The sequence below is a fragment of the Heteronotia binoei genome, chromosome 5 (assembly GCF_032191835.1).
Source record: "Heteronotia binoei isolate CCM8104 ecotype False Entrance Well chromosome 5, APGP_CSIRO_Hbin_v1, whole genome shotgun sequence".
Classification (NCBI taxonomy): domain Eukaryota; kingdom Metazoa; phylum Chordata; class Lepidosauria; order Squamata; family Gekkonidae; genus Heteronotia; species Heteronotia binoei.
The window spans coordinates 141,383,965-141,397,859 of NC_083227.1; the positions used below are offsets into that span (position 1 = coordinate 141,383,965).

At 40.2% G+C, this 13,895-nt stretch overlaps 1 protein-coding gene across 3 annotated transcripts in view; it reads right to left on the bottom strand.

The window, feature by feature from the left end:
* The window catches only part of FGF1 (fibroblast growth factor 1), a 77,343-nt gene extending 63,665 nt beyond the window's left edge, over nucleotides 1-13,678 (bottom strand). The window contains exon 1 of one of the 3 annotated variants that reach the window (XM_060240531.1): nucleotides 13,182-13,676. The gene's annotated coding sequence lies outside the window, so the exon portion shown is untranslated. Of the gene's footprint in view, nucleotides 1-13,181 lie in introns of all 3 variants that reach the window. The other 2 variants (XM_060240530.1, XM_060240532.1) reach the window with 2 other exon arrangements.
* Nucleotides 13,679-13,895: the final 217 nt, after the last annotated feature.

Sequence of the window (13,895 nt, forward strand, 5' to 3'; positions counted from 1 at the left end):
TGGGCTTTTTCACATGTTTATTTCCTTTATTTTCCTCTTTGTTTCCACTTCTTTCAACTATATTGGAGGTGACTGTCAATTTGCAATTTCATCCTTTCTAGGGATTGTATTCTTTCATCCATGGGATCCTGCATGCCAAAGTTTAGGTAGATTGGAGAAATACTCTTTTTTCTTTTTTTCTCCCATCTAATCTTCATCTTCTTCTAATTGGGATTAATTCTTAGGGCTTGTAAGAGATCTTTCCTGCTGAATTTCAGATAGATAAGGGAAAGCAGCCTGTTTTATAGGCAATTAACATTCTCGACAGGATATTTGCCAGCCCTAAAAGGGCAGAACAGGCAGAAGAAATAATCTGCCACTCTAAGACATCAAAAACATTACAGAGAGGGAAGAGATAGCCCTTGGGAGCCTGTGGAGGCAGGCAGGAAGAAATATAGCACAGAGGATTTCCATGCACATACTGGAAGAGGCAGCAATACAGGTAAGATCCCTCTTTGATAAGGCAGTGACTGATGGAAATGCACCCAAACCTAATATATTCTGTTGACTGGTCAACATGATAATCACTTAAATTATCTGCCAATTCACTCTTATTCCTTCTCCATCAGCTGATTCACTCCCCTCTCCAGCGCTTGTTGTTTGTGTTCTCCAAACTGAAGGCACATTAGCAAGCCACAAGAACTAACGGGGATTAAATACTCTCACCAACTATTTCTGCAGAGCATTTGTTTTTGTTTTTTTAAATTTGTATTCAGTGTAATGGCTGCATGAAATTGCCGTGAGTGCAGGGGAAAGTGGGATAACAGTTGAAAGAATTAAATAAATCACAGAATCTTTAGTTCATATTTTGATTAATTACTTCACTGTAGGAAAGGTTATTAGACATAGATATTGCCCCAGACTTTTAAGAGAATTGAAGTAAGCTGGGAGGACAATGGAAAGGCAATGTGGATGCTAAAGCACTGACATAATGGACTGTCAGTGACTCATCCCTTTGAAGAAACTGGGTGACAGACACTTCCAAGCAGTCATTAAGGGCAACACCATTTAATAGCTGCAAGTACTGTAGGCAAGGCACTATACCTGAAGGTTGTTGGCTCAAACTCAGGCCTATTATGGCTCACAAATACAGGAAATACTTGGGATTATTAAGGAGCACAACTGTGACTAATACCTACAATTTCAACATCTCTAATTCCAGGTCTTGCACGCAGATCAAAAGAAACAATGGGTGAGATATGTAATGAGTTTTACTATGCAAGTTTAAAACAAAATTCTTACCTTAAGGCTGAGAGATGAACATGAACACTTTTTCCCCATCATTCTTTAAATCTTACGTATTCACTCAGTGAGGCCAAGATCATTTAACTCATTTACAAGACAAGATTTAAAAAAAGATAATGAGATCAGTAAACGCTGACAACAAAATTCCAATATGAAAAGTACCTGTTATTTGAACCTCAAAACTTCTGGCAGCCTTTTCTTTACTCACTGTTTTAGCTAAAGATCCATCAAAACCAAACATCTAGGTGAATACCACACACATACAAATAAGCTGAAGATGTGTTTAAAGGGCTGGCCCAACCACTAGGTATACCTAGGAGATCATCTGTCCGTGCCCTAGGCAATCACCCATCCAGATGAAGGGGCACTAAGCCCATCCGCTGACAGCATTGTGAGATCTGTTGCAACATAGCAGCCCCTGGAGGGTGCCGTGGGCATGTTGATGCACCACAGCAGTCAGTGGCTAGGGCCTTCCCATGTTGCTGGATCCATGAGCAGTGGCAGCATAGCACTCAACAAATGGTAGCTCTGGGCACGGCCATGCCATGCCAGTGCCCAGGCAGAGTCATCGGCCTTTCTCCATTAGTGGCAAGGACTCAGCAGCAGCAAGCCCCAGCCTCAGTGAGGGCTAAGGTAGTCAACTCCAGGTTGAGAAATTCCTGGTGATTTGGGGCTGCAGCCTGGGAAAGGTGAAGTCTAAGGAAGGTGGAAACCTCAGTGGGGTATAATGCCATACAGTCCACCCTCTAAAGAAGCCATTTTCTTTGTGGTCTAGAGATTAGTTATAATTAGGGTGTGTAGAATCTTTCGAGCTCAAGTGCCGTGTTCTACTGGAGAAAGTTTTTCTTCCAGACGTTTCGTTCTCAGCTGCGGAGACGTCTGGAAGAAAAACTTTCTCCAGTAGAACACGGCATTTAAGCCTGAAAGATTCTACAAACCCTAATGATGTTAACAGCCATGAAAACCTGAAATCTTAGATTAGTTATACTTGGGAGATCTCCAGGTTGTACCAGGTTGCCCTTGGAGGTTAGCAACCTTAGGTGGCCTATGGGGTCAGCTTCCTTGCAGCATGGGCAGTGGTGAGGGTATATTCACTTAACTAGGCTGCCAAAAATCCTTGGGCTGGCCCTGCATGTTTCCCTGCCTTTCTCTTCATATATAATATATTATCCGGCCAATTGAATTGTTATTTAGTTTGTCCCCTCTGTGATTTAGTTTGCTTTTCACATTTCATGAAATGGCTGATCTAATTCCCATCACTGACCAGGGGATTAGATACTTTCCTGGAATGCATACACTTCCACTTGAGATGAATTACACAAAGAAGACTTTCCAGAAAATAATTACAAGGGTTTAGAACAAGGCTTGAATCCAGTAGCACCTTAAAGACCAAGAAAGTTTAATTCAGAGTATCTCAAAGGTCTTAAAGGTGCCATTGGACTCGGACCTTGTTCTGTTGCTTCAGACAAACTCACTTGAAACTACAGGGGTTTAGGAAAGCATGAGAGCAATAGATGTAAATGTATTCCTCACATTTCCCACACTTCGTGTAGTTACATTTCAAATGAATTCTCTAATGTAATACAAACAATGTTTCAAACTCCTGCAAGTAGTTCTCTAACAATTTGGCCAATGTGCATTCCCTTTTACTTAGCCCCCATTTTGAGTTTACAGAATCCTTGTACTTTGAGATAAAAGACAGCTAGAATCCCTGCTTCCCACACTAATACTGACATGGAACTTATTCTGTGTGTCAGGAGAAAGCTGGAACATGTAGCATGTTAATGGCACCAGCACAAATGCCTCTCTGTTTTGGTTGAGTTTGAACAAAAAGCCAGCCACGCACCACTGAAAAAAACAGCCATTCACATGAATTGCACACTTACAGGTGAAGGGCAACAATGGAGCATTGGATTCATATGGGAGCTCCTCTTCCCTTGCAAAAACTGCGATGGAAACAGCAATCTTGCTTGAGTTTGTATCTATGAAAAACTTCCACAGAAATCATCAGACGGTTTGAAATGGATGGAAATATAGAAAAGCTATGAGAGAGAAAACTTGCATGTCAGGAGGGCAGATGTGTCAATTAATCAGACCTTGTTGTTGACTAGAGACAATATTTTAATATTTGAATTATACCATAAAATGGAATCTCTTGGGGCCAAACTAGATGTTACATCACAGACATGTATAATTGTTTCTTATTTATAAAAAAAATGCAAGAAGGCTACAATCAGAAATTGAGGAATGGCAGTACAGTACAAGTGCTGCTTAATCCTTCTCCTCAAACTTGGAATCATAGAATCATAGAAGAGTTAGAAAGTACCTCCAGGGTCATCTAGTCCAACCCCCTGCATAATGCAGGAAACTCACAAACACCTCCCCCTAAATTCACAGGATTTTCATTGCTGTCAGATGGCCATCTAGCCTCTGTTTAAAAGCCTCCAAGGAAGGAGAGCCCACCACCTCCCGAGGAAGCCTGTTCCACTGAGGAATCACTCTAATGGTAAGAAAGTTCTTCCTAATGTTGAGCTGGAAACTCTTTTGATTTAATTTCAACCTATTGGTTCTGGTCCTACCTTCTGGGGCCACAGAAAACAATTCCACACCATCGTCTTTATGATAGCCCTTCAAGTACTTGAAGATGGTGATCATATCACCTCTCAGCCGCCTACTCTCCAGGCTAAACATCCCCAGCTCCTTCAACTCTTCTTCATAGGACTTGGTCTCCAGATCCCTCACCATCTTCGTCGCCCTCCTCTGGGCCCGTTCCAGCTTGTCTATATCCTTCTTAAACTGTGGTGCCCAAAACTGAACACAATACTCCACGTGAGGTCTTACCAGAGCAGAGTAAAGTGATACCATCACTTCACGTGATCTGGACACTATACTTCTGTTGATACAGCCCAAAATTGCATTTGCCTTTTTAGCTACCGCATTACGCTGTTGACTCATGTTCAGTGTATGGTCCACTAAGACCCCAAGATCTTTTTTGCACATAAGGACATAAGAGAAGCCATGTTGGATCAGGCCAATGGCCCATCCAGTCCAACACTCTGTGTCACACAGTAATAAAAAAAAACCCCAAGTGCCATCAGGAGGTTTACAAGTGGGGCTAGGAGCCCATCCACTTTGCCCGCCCCCCCAAACACCAAGAATACAGAGCATCACTGCCCCCAGACAGTTCCAATAATATGCTGTGGCTAATAGCCACTGATGGACCTCTGCTCCATATTTTTATCCAATTCCCTCTTGAAACTGGCTATACTTGTAGCTGCCACCACCTCCTGTCATAGTGAATTCCACATGTTAATCATCCTTTGGGTGAAGAAGTACTTCCTTTTATCCGTTCGAATCTGACTGCTCAGCAATTTCACTGAATGCCCACAAGTTCTTGTATTGTGAGAAAGGGAGAAAAGTACTTCTTTCTTTACTTTCTCCATCCCATGCATAATCTTGTAAATCTCTATCATGTCATCCCACTACTGTTAAGACAAGTCTCCCCCATCCTATCACCATGCATTGGATTTTTCCTACCTAAATGCAGAACTTTACATTTATCTCTGTTAAAATTCATTTTATTGGTTTTAGCCCAGTTTTCCAGCCTGTCAAGGTCATCCTGTATCCTGTTTCTGTCTTCTACTGTATTTGCAACCACTCCCAATTTAGTATCATCGGCAAATTTAATAAGCATTCCCTCTATTCCTTCATCCAAATCATTTATAAAGATGTTGAACAAAACAGGTCCCAGGACAGATCCTTGAGGCACTCCACTTGTCACTCCTCTTCAAGAGGATGAGGAACCATTCACAAGCACTCTTTGGGTGCGATCTGTCAACCAGTTACAGATCCACCTAACGGTAACAGGATCCAAACCACAAGGATAGTATGTGGAACCTTATCAAAAGCCCTACTGAAATCAAGATAAACGATGTCTACAGTATTCCCCTGATCCAGCAAACTAGTCGCTTTCTCAAAAAAAGAGATCAGGTTAGTCTGACCCATGCTGGCTCTTAGTAATCACAGCCATTCTTTTTAAATGTTCCAGGACCAACTGTTTGATGATTTGTTCTAAAACTTTTACAGGTATAGATGTCAGTAGTTACCCGGATCCTCTTTTTCCCCCTTCTTGAAGATGGGGACAACATTCGCCCGCCTCCAATCTTCCAGCACCTTTCCTGTTCTCCAAGAAGTCTCAAAAATAATAGGCAGAGGCTCAGAAATTGCATCCGCAAGCTCTTTTAGAACCCTTGGATGCAATTCATCTGGCCTTGAGGGCTTAGTTTCATTTAAAGAAACTAGGTGTTTATGTACTACCCCTATCCTGTTCCTAGGTTATAACATCATACCCTCCTTATATGTTCTGTTTTTGCCATGTTGAGCACCATTTCCCTCAGACGGGAAGACTGAGGAAAAGTAGGAATTGAGCAGTTCTGCCCTCTCTTCATTACCCATTACAATTTCACTTTCTTGCCCTTGCAATGGGCCTACCACGTCCTTGCTCTTTTTCTTACTCCGAACATAAGAAAAGAACCCTTTTTTGTTGTTTTTAGCATCTTTGGCCAGCCTAAGCTCATACTGAGCTTTAGCTTTCCTAACTTTTTCTCTACAAGCACTGGTGATTTGTTTATATTCATCCTTGGTTATAAGGCCCTCCTTCCAATTCCTAAAGGAGTCTTTTTTATTTCTCAAGTCTTTAGAGAGCTGTTTATGGAGCCACTTTGGCTTCTTTAGGCTTTTTCCATTTTTTCTTCTCATAGGAATCGATTGTGATTGTGCTTCCAGTATTTCGCTTTTAAGAAACTCCCACCCCTTCTGAACCCCCTTCCTCCTAAGTATTTCTGACCATGGGATTTTACCCAGCATAGTTCTAAGTTTATTGAAGTTTGCCTTTCTGAAGTCCAACCTATAACTCTGACTAGGCATATATTTTCTCTTCCCTAAGACTGTAAATTCCAAAATCACATGGTCACTACTGCCCAGGGTGCCCTTCTTTCCACTTCTTCAATCAATTCTCCTTGTTGGTGAGAATCAAATCCAAGATAGCAGATCACCTTGTATCCTTCTTCACTTTCTGGAAAAGGAAGTTGTCAGCAAGACAAGTCAGGAATCTATTTGACTTTTCATTTTTAGCAGAGTTGGACTTCCAACAGCTTTTTTCTCCTCAGACCTCTCCCCCTAACTGCTTTTCCAGAAAAAAAGATACATAGCCCGAGGGATAATTTTGAGTGGAAAATGAATAGAGAGGAAAGGGTTAAACAGTCTCACATGCTTACTTTTATTTATTTGTTTTTAATTGAGAGATTGTTCCATTGGTTTGCACTCTATTGTCTATTAGCCCTCAATAGTAACATTTGTCAGTTCTGGTTGATCTTACACATATACTATAGTAACTTGTCTCCAGATCTCTTTATCTGAATTATTTGGAAGGCCCTATTATGATCATTTTTGGGTGGGGGAGAGGAATCCACCTTAAAGTGTTAGCTAATGAGCACCACCTTAAAGTGTTAGCTAATGTTGCAGACAAACAACAATCCTCATAGGTACATCAGTCAGGATATGCCTGCAAAATGATTTCAGCACAGAGCTGGAAATAGGGCTTCATTTTAGCAGAATAAATATATTAACAACTTGCGTTAGTTCAGAAGGCAGTTTTACCCCAAAGAGATGGCCTGAGTCAGATGCACGGGAGATGGGAAAAATAATATTGTTGTTCTCATTGCGTTGACTTGGTGTTACTTGTGTTTTTACAAATCTCTTACACTGTGTTTCCCTTGTTTGTTTATTATATACATCTATAGGATATGGTTTTATGGAATGAACAGTTTTCTTTCAGTGATGTAGATAGAGAGTGTATTTTGGAAAATATGGCTTCTTTAGTAGAGGTTCCTTTGAATAATGAGGATGGAGACTGGAACCAATTACTGATTCTTAATAAGCAGAAGGTACAAATGCAGTTGCATGCTATGTCATATGACTGACTATTATAAAGCAAGGCATATTCCATGTGACCTCCAGAAACAAAAGGCTCCAGCTATGTTTCTGGAGTCAGAGGAATTTAAGAAGAAATGGGTTTTGATCAGTAATAAGCGTTCCTCTGATTTGATGCTCCTGATAATAGAGAAGTCACAGGAGGAAATTTCTAAACTGAATGATGCCATAGACAGGTTACAACTTACCACTAAGGAATCCGTGTCTACTAATACTTTTGACATTCATCTACTGGAATTACAGAATAATATTAAGAGCTTTGAAACTAAGATCAAGGAAACCAAAGCTAGGTAAATTTAAAATAGACATTAGGGACTGTCCAGGGTTTATTGGAGGTGTTCTTTTTCAGTGTTGGGGAGGAAAAGAGTATAATGGTCAGATATGACCATTTCTAATATCAAAGGGGGAAATGGGACATGAGTCAGCAGGAAGGTCAGGATATGAGTTGAGACCAACTAGACAAATGAGACCTTTTTTAGTCAGAAAATCCAAAAAAGAGGACCTAAGAAACATCTCGATACCAACCTCACAAAGCAAGATGCAGACTTTAGTCATTAATCTTTCCTCCTGTGTTTTGTCTAATGTAGAACAAAGAGTTCTGGATCTTGAACTGGGTTTTGTTCCCACTACTTATTCACATCTTGTAGATTTCTTTAAATTGATGTGATTGTTAAAATTAAGGATTATGTTTCATTGATACTGCAGATGTTCCTCAGAATAAATGGTGTCCCAAATCTACATTCATGCCCGCCATTATTGAACTATTGATACATTCTTTTGAGAAACTCATATTAAGGGATCTAGAACAATTGGAATAATGAAAACCATGCCTGTGAGGAATAATAAACTTTGCACACATTAACAAAGGACTTCAGCATAATTATAAAACAGGCAGATAAAGGGGGAGCCACAGTGATCTTGGATACAAAGGTTTATCGTACAATGGTAAAAGTCTCCTTGGTATACCAATAACATAATGAATATTATAAAGGAAACCATCAATTAGGCTCTCATGTTAAGATACATTGCCAGGTTTTTGTGTAATAGATATCCATGACGTCCCATTTTCTATGCGCTCCCAACAATAAACAAGAAAGGATCTCCTGTGGGGAGATCCATTGTATTGGTATAGGTTCTGTACCAGAACCATTGGCAGAGTTTTTAGACTCCTTCCTTCAGTTTTGTGTTTTATTACTGGGGATTAGCTATGGCTGTATGAGAGCTGATATTCAATGGACAATGATGCGACAGACTTTATCATTGGTAGAAAGAGTAATTTCTTTTGAGCATTGGGTAATTTTTATGAATAGTACACTACGTGTGATACTTGCATAGAGACTAGATGCCAACTATTATGTTTCTTGTTTACTCAGTTCCTTCATTAGTGTTTATTGCAACCGTGAAAAAGATCCTAGAAACATGCTTAAAGTTCTGGATCCATATTGTCACTGAAATCACCTTTGTTGATATGAAAGTATAGACTGACAGACAGACAGACAAACAACCTTTATTGGCATATCAAAGATAAATAGACTATCAGTTGCTGAAACTACTTTTGGTTGCTTCTGAAATAATAGTGCTGACAGCCTTGGACTGCCAGTTGCTGCAACTATCTTTGTTGGTTTCTGAAATAACAGCACTGACAGCCTTAGAAGTATTTTGGATGAATTTTGTCTCCGCTTGTCACAATCAGAATACTGAGTACTACCAGCGAGAACTTTATATATATTCCTTCTGTTCATTCCTGTGGATTAATTGCATATTGTTATGATTGAGTTGTTAAATCTGTAAAAAGTATTATTCATATTTATCAAATAATATATCTTTAAAAATCATAGAGTTCAAGTCATCAGGATTCGTAGAATGTTAAGTTAATTGAAAACACTATTGTTGTTCCTCATTGGGTTGACATGGTGTTATCTGTGTTTCTGCAAAGTGATTTCAGCACAGAGCTGGAAACAGGGCTTGGTTTGAGCAGAATAGCTACATAAACAACTTACATTAGTTCAGCAGGTATTTTTACCCCAAACAAAGAGATGGCCTGAGTCAGATGCAGGGGAGATGGGGGAATCGTATTAAATACGCCCTATTGCATGAAGACAATACTATTAGTAACAACTGCCATAACCCTTTTCAAACAGGGCATTCAAAAACAAAATCTTTTTATCCTTCCAAGCCTTGGTTAGTAATTCCCTGAGCTGCTAAACAATTGGGATGAGCTTGCACCCTCACTGTATTGGAAACTTATCATTTGTGTATGTAAACCTGAATAAGCATCCTCAAAAATGATGGAGAAGGGCTGTAGAGTACAGAGGAGGGAGTTGTTCCCTGGCATCCCATTCTAAAAAAGGCATTCCAGTGACAGCTGCTAATAATAATTTGGGCTGATAAAAATTTTGTGTAAATTATCTTGATAGGAAAAAAAAACTCAGACACTGAGACTACTGAAATAATAACGATATCTATTCTACCATTTAAACTGCGCTCTTTGGACATTACCTGTCTCCAGAGAAATCATTTCAACCCAGTAGAGGCCCACAGATACAGATTATGCATCTGTGCATAGCATTCTGATCCTCATTTTCTGAACCCCGCTGAACTTGTTAGAATTACCTGGTGAAAGGATTCCCATCCTTTTGTGGGGCTGCTAGATGCATGAAACACACACAACTAGAGTTGCCTTGGGGATCCATGTTATAACCCTCTATTTAGGAAAACCATTTAATCCATTGAGCCTACTGGGAATAAGTCATTGGTTAGGCAACAACAAACACCCACATAAACATTTTCCTCTACTTCCATGAACTGGGATACTAGGCTGTAATAGTCCATGAATTTTTATAACTGTGACAAGCAAGGGACTTAAAGCTGGGGGAGAGATGCCATCCAGTATGAAAAAGACAACATTTACTATATGGTGTCAGATTATAGCACTCAACTCAGTTAAAACCAGAAGAATCTATCAAAAAAACCTGCAACGTTTAGAGGAACAATAGTATGATCAGTTCTGAGTTTCCATTCATGCACTAGACCAACAACATGGTTATAGATCTTTCTAACTAGGCAGGCATCCTCTTTCTAACTAGGCAGGCATCCTCAGGCTAGCCCAATCTTCTCAGATCTCAGAAACTAGGCAGGGCAGGCCATGGTCAGTATTTGGATGGGAGATCACTAAGGAATACATGGGTCATGACATTGAGGCAGGCAATGGCAAACTGCCTCTAATCATCTCTTGCCCTGAATACCCTATGGGGTCACGTAAGCTGGCTGTGACCAAATGGCAAAAAAGAAAAGTCAAAGACAAAAGGCAAACACTTAAAATGTACTCATCTATCAGCATCTTGGAGTACCTAGATTCTAAGGGTGATAAGAAAGGGCCCAGCTTGCTCAAAAACACTATCAGAGAGGCTCAAAACTTTTAAATAGAACTTACACCTATTTTTCTTTCAGTTCTAACTATTCACAGAAAATATTACCCCATGGAAATGCTATAGAGCAGAATAGTTCCAAACAAATGCAATTGCAACATCTGCCTCATAAACCTGGGTTCTGCATTCAGCACATTATAAATTAGATTTATTTATTTATTTATTTATTTATATCCCGCCCTTCCCACAAAAGTGGCTCAGGGCGGATGTTTAGGAAGTTTTCATTTAAGATGAAAACTTCCTAAACATCAATCTCACTATGTGAGAGGAGTAATCATTCCCGTAGATTGTAGTTTCTGTTTGTCTGTTTCTTTGTATTTGTTTATTATATTTCATCTTGTTCTTGGTCCAAGCAGCTCTGTATGAAATACAGTGTTCTTCCCCCTTTATCCTCACAGCAACAATATAAGGTAAATTAGGCTCAGATAGCATTATGGCAGAATGGCAATTTGAATCCAGTCTCTCCAGTCCTCCTTCGACATTCCAACCACCAGGAATGATGGAATGAAGTCTGATTCCTTGCTTCATTTAAAAATTAACTCAGATACGGACAACTTGTGGCTAATTTACAGATGAGCATAACTGATAGGAAAACATGCTAATTGTGGCCACAAAGAACACAGAAATTGCTGATAGCTATGCTAGCCAATTAAAAAAAACTAAAAGCAGGTAATACTTGTATTATGACCAACAAAAACACCATCAAGCAGCAAACAAGGCTGTGAATCCATCAGAAGTCTTCTTTTGGGTTGGGTTGTAAATATGACAGTGGGAGGGGTAGATAAAAGATGTTGCTGGCCATGATGAAAAGATGGCATTTACAGATTTTAACTGCCTGAAAATGGAGCAGAGGAGGTGCTATGCACACTTAATTAGGTTAGGCTAGATTAGGCTTGGTGCTACTTGATTGTTCTGTAGGGTTGCATACCTTCAGGTGGGGCTTGGAGATCTCCTGGAATTACAACAGATCTCCAGATGATACAAACCAGTTCCCCTGGAGAAAATGGCAGCTTTAGGGGGTGGACTGTGAGGCATTATACCTTGGTGCGGTCTGTCCCCCTCCCAAACTCTACCCTTCATAGGCTCCATCCCCCAAATCTCCAGTTATTTTCAGACTTGGAGTTGGAAAACCCAGGGATGGAATTTTAGCAGGAGCTCCTTTGCATATTAGGCCACATACCCCTGATATAGCCAATCCTCAAAGAGCTTACAAAATAGAGCCTTGTAAAGGTCTTGGAGGACTGGCTACATCAGGGGTGTGTGGCCTAATATGCAAAGGAGCTCCTGTTAGAATTCCACCCCTGAGAAAACCTACTTGAAAATATAAAAATACAAGTTATTCAAATATGTCTTCAACAATGATTGGTACCTTGTGTGGTCTAGAAAGAAAACTAAAATAAAATGTGGTGTTAGGAAAGAGATTAATTTTAGGTGATGCAGTAGGCAAAAAGTAATGGTAATATAACCATTGTTTTAGGTTGTTGTTATAATTATTGCATAATTTTCCACATAATCTTTGTATGCTTTGAAGAATACAGAATTTAGCCAAGTCTAGAACTGGAGAAAAATGATCTTCCATCACTGCATAATGGGACTGTGCTGATATGCCCTCCATTTACTAGGTAATGTTACAAGATTTGGTTTGTATTGACTTCATTTTGTAACGTACCACATAAAAATCATCTTCAGCAGTGCCATGTATGAAAATTCTCTACATCATTCTGGTTATGAAGTGCTACATGCAGACAGGAGAAGGGATCATGATACACCATGCCACCATTCCTGTATGGTCTGGTACTAAATTGGTTCAACCCAACAAGCCATTCTTTAAACTACAAAGCCACAAGGATCACCACACTATCACAAGATTTAGCAATAATTCTATGGTAATTATATACTCAGCATCTAAACATAACTTATCTATGAAGTCTTCCAGTTCAAAACTTTACCATAAACTTATCTGTATCCAGTTATAGCCATGTCCTTTGCCACAGCTGAAGGTGTGTGTATACACATATGTAAGGCTATTTTTGATTTTAATTACCTCTAGGGTTGCCAAGATGTCTGAAGAAAACTGTCCACCCTTCAGTAGAGACCTAATGTGTAGAAATGGACAACTAAAGCTTTTCATGGCATGGACATAAACAATGTCACCCAATAAATAACATCCCATTTAGCCTCTATTAAAGAGACAGGACATTTTCTTCAGGCTGCTTACATCCCTACAAGATGTACCATTTTCATCCATATATATGCATATGTTCTGCAGGTACAAAAATACAACAAGAAGTCTGTTTGATTACAAAGCACAATATCACTGAAAGATATTGTTCCAGGCATGTTCAAATATCTGTTTTCAAGAGCTTAGGTGAACCATATCACCTAAAGTAGCTACCACTTCCCTCATCCATTCCTCCCACACATAGCTCTTTGGCCCAGTGTTTTCTCTAGGATTCATATCCTACTTTATTCCCTTACCTGCTGCACAGTCTTCAAGCTGATGGTGTTGGAGCCTTTTGCTGTTTGTGTCAGGGAGGCAGGTTCTTCAGGCTGAGCAGTGGGAGGGAAATGTGCCAGCACTACTTCAGGTTTCGTCTCCTACCAGATTCCAGTCTAGTTTCACTTGGATGCTGCCTGTAGTTTCCCCTCTGTGGAGTGAGTTTTTCCTCTTCCTTCTTTTTTTACTACATTGCTCAGAGTACAGAGGTGACAGGTCACAACATGCATAGCAGGTTGGTGGAAAGCTTCCAAAGCTGTGTCCAGAGCGCTTGCTACCCGAGAAGCAAAAGTCTGTTGTCAGTTGGCTGAGTCGTCCATCCCACTGGTGGCTGCCCAGCTCCTTTCCCTGCTGCTTTGTTTTATAGACAGCTGGAAGAGAAACCACCCCTCAATCTAAAACCACAAGTTGACACAGAGCAGGAGGAAAAAGGGACCTAAGACCGATGGCTGACAGAGAGCGTGGACAGTAAACAAGAACAACAGGCAGGCTCTTCTGCTCTGCTCACACAGTCACTGGCAGGCAGCAGGCACTGCAGCAGCACAGCTCTTAAGTAAATCATGTCTAATGGTTTTCCTCTAGACAGATGATTAAACTGGAAGGACCACTCAACTAAGCCAGAGAGATCTGAATTTATTTTGAGGCTCCAGTGCCAAAGAATGGGTGGATTGTGCTAGTCGGATCATTTTTAAACA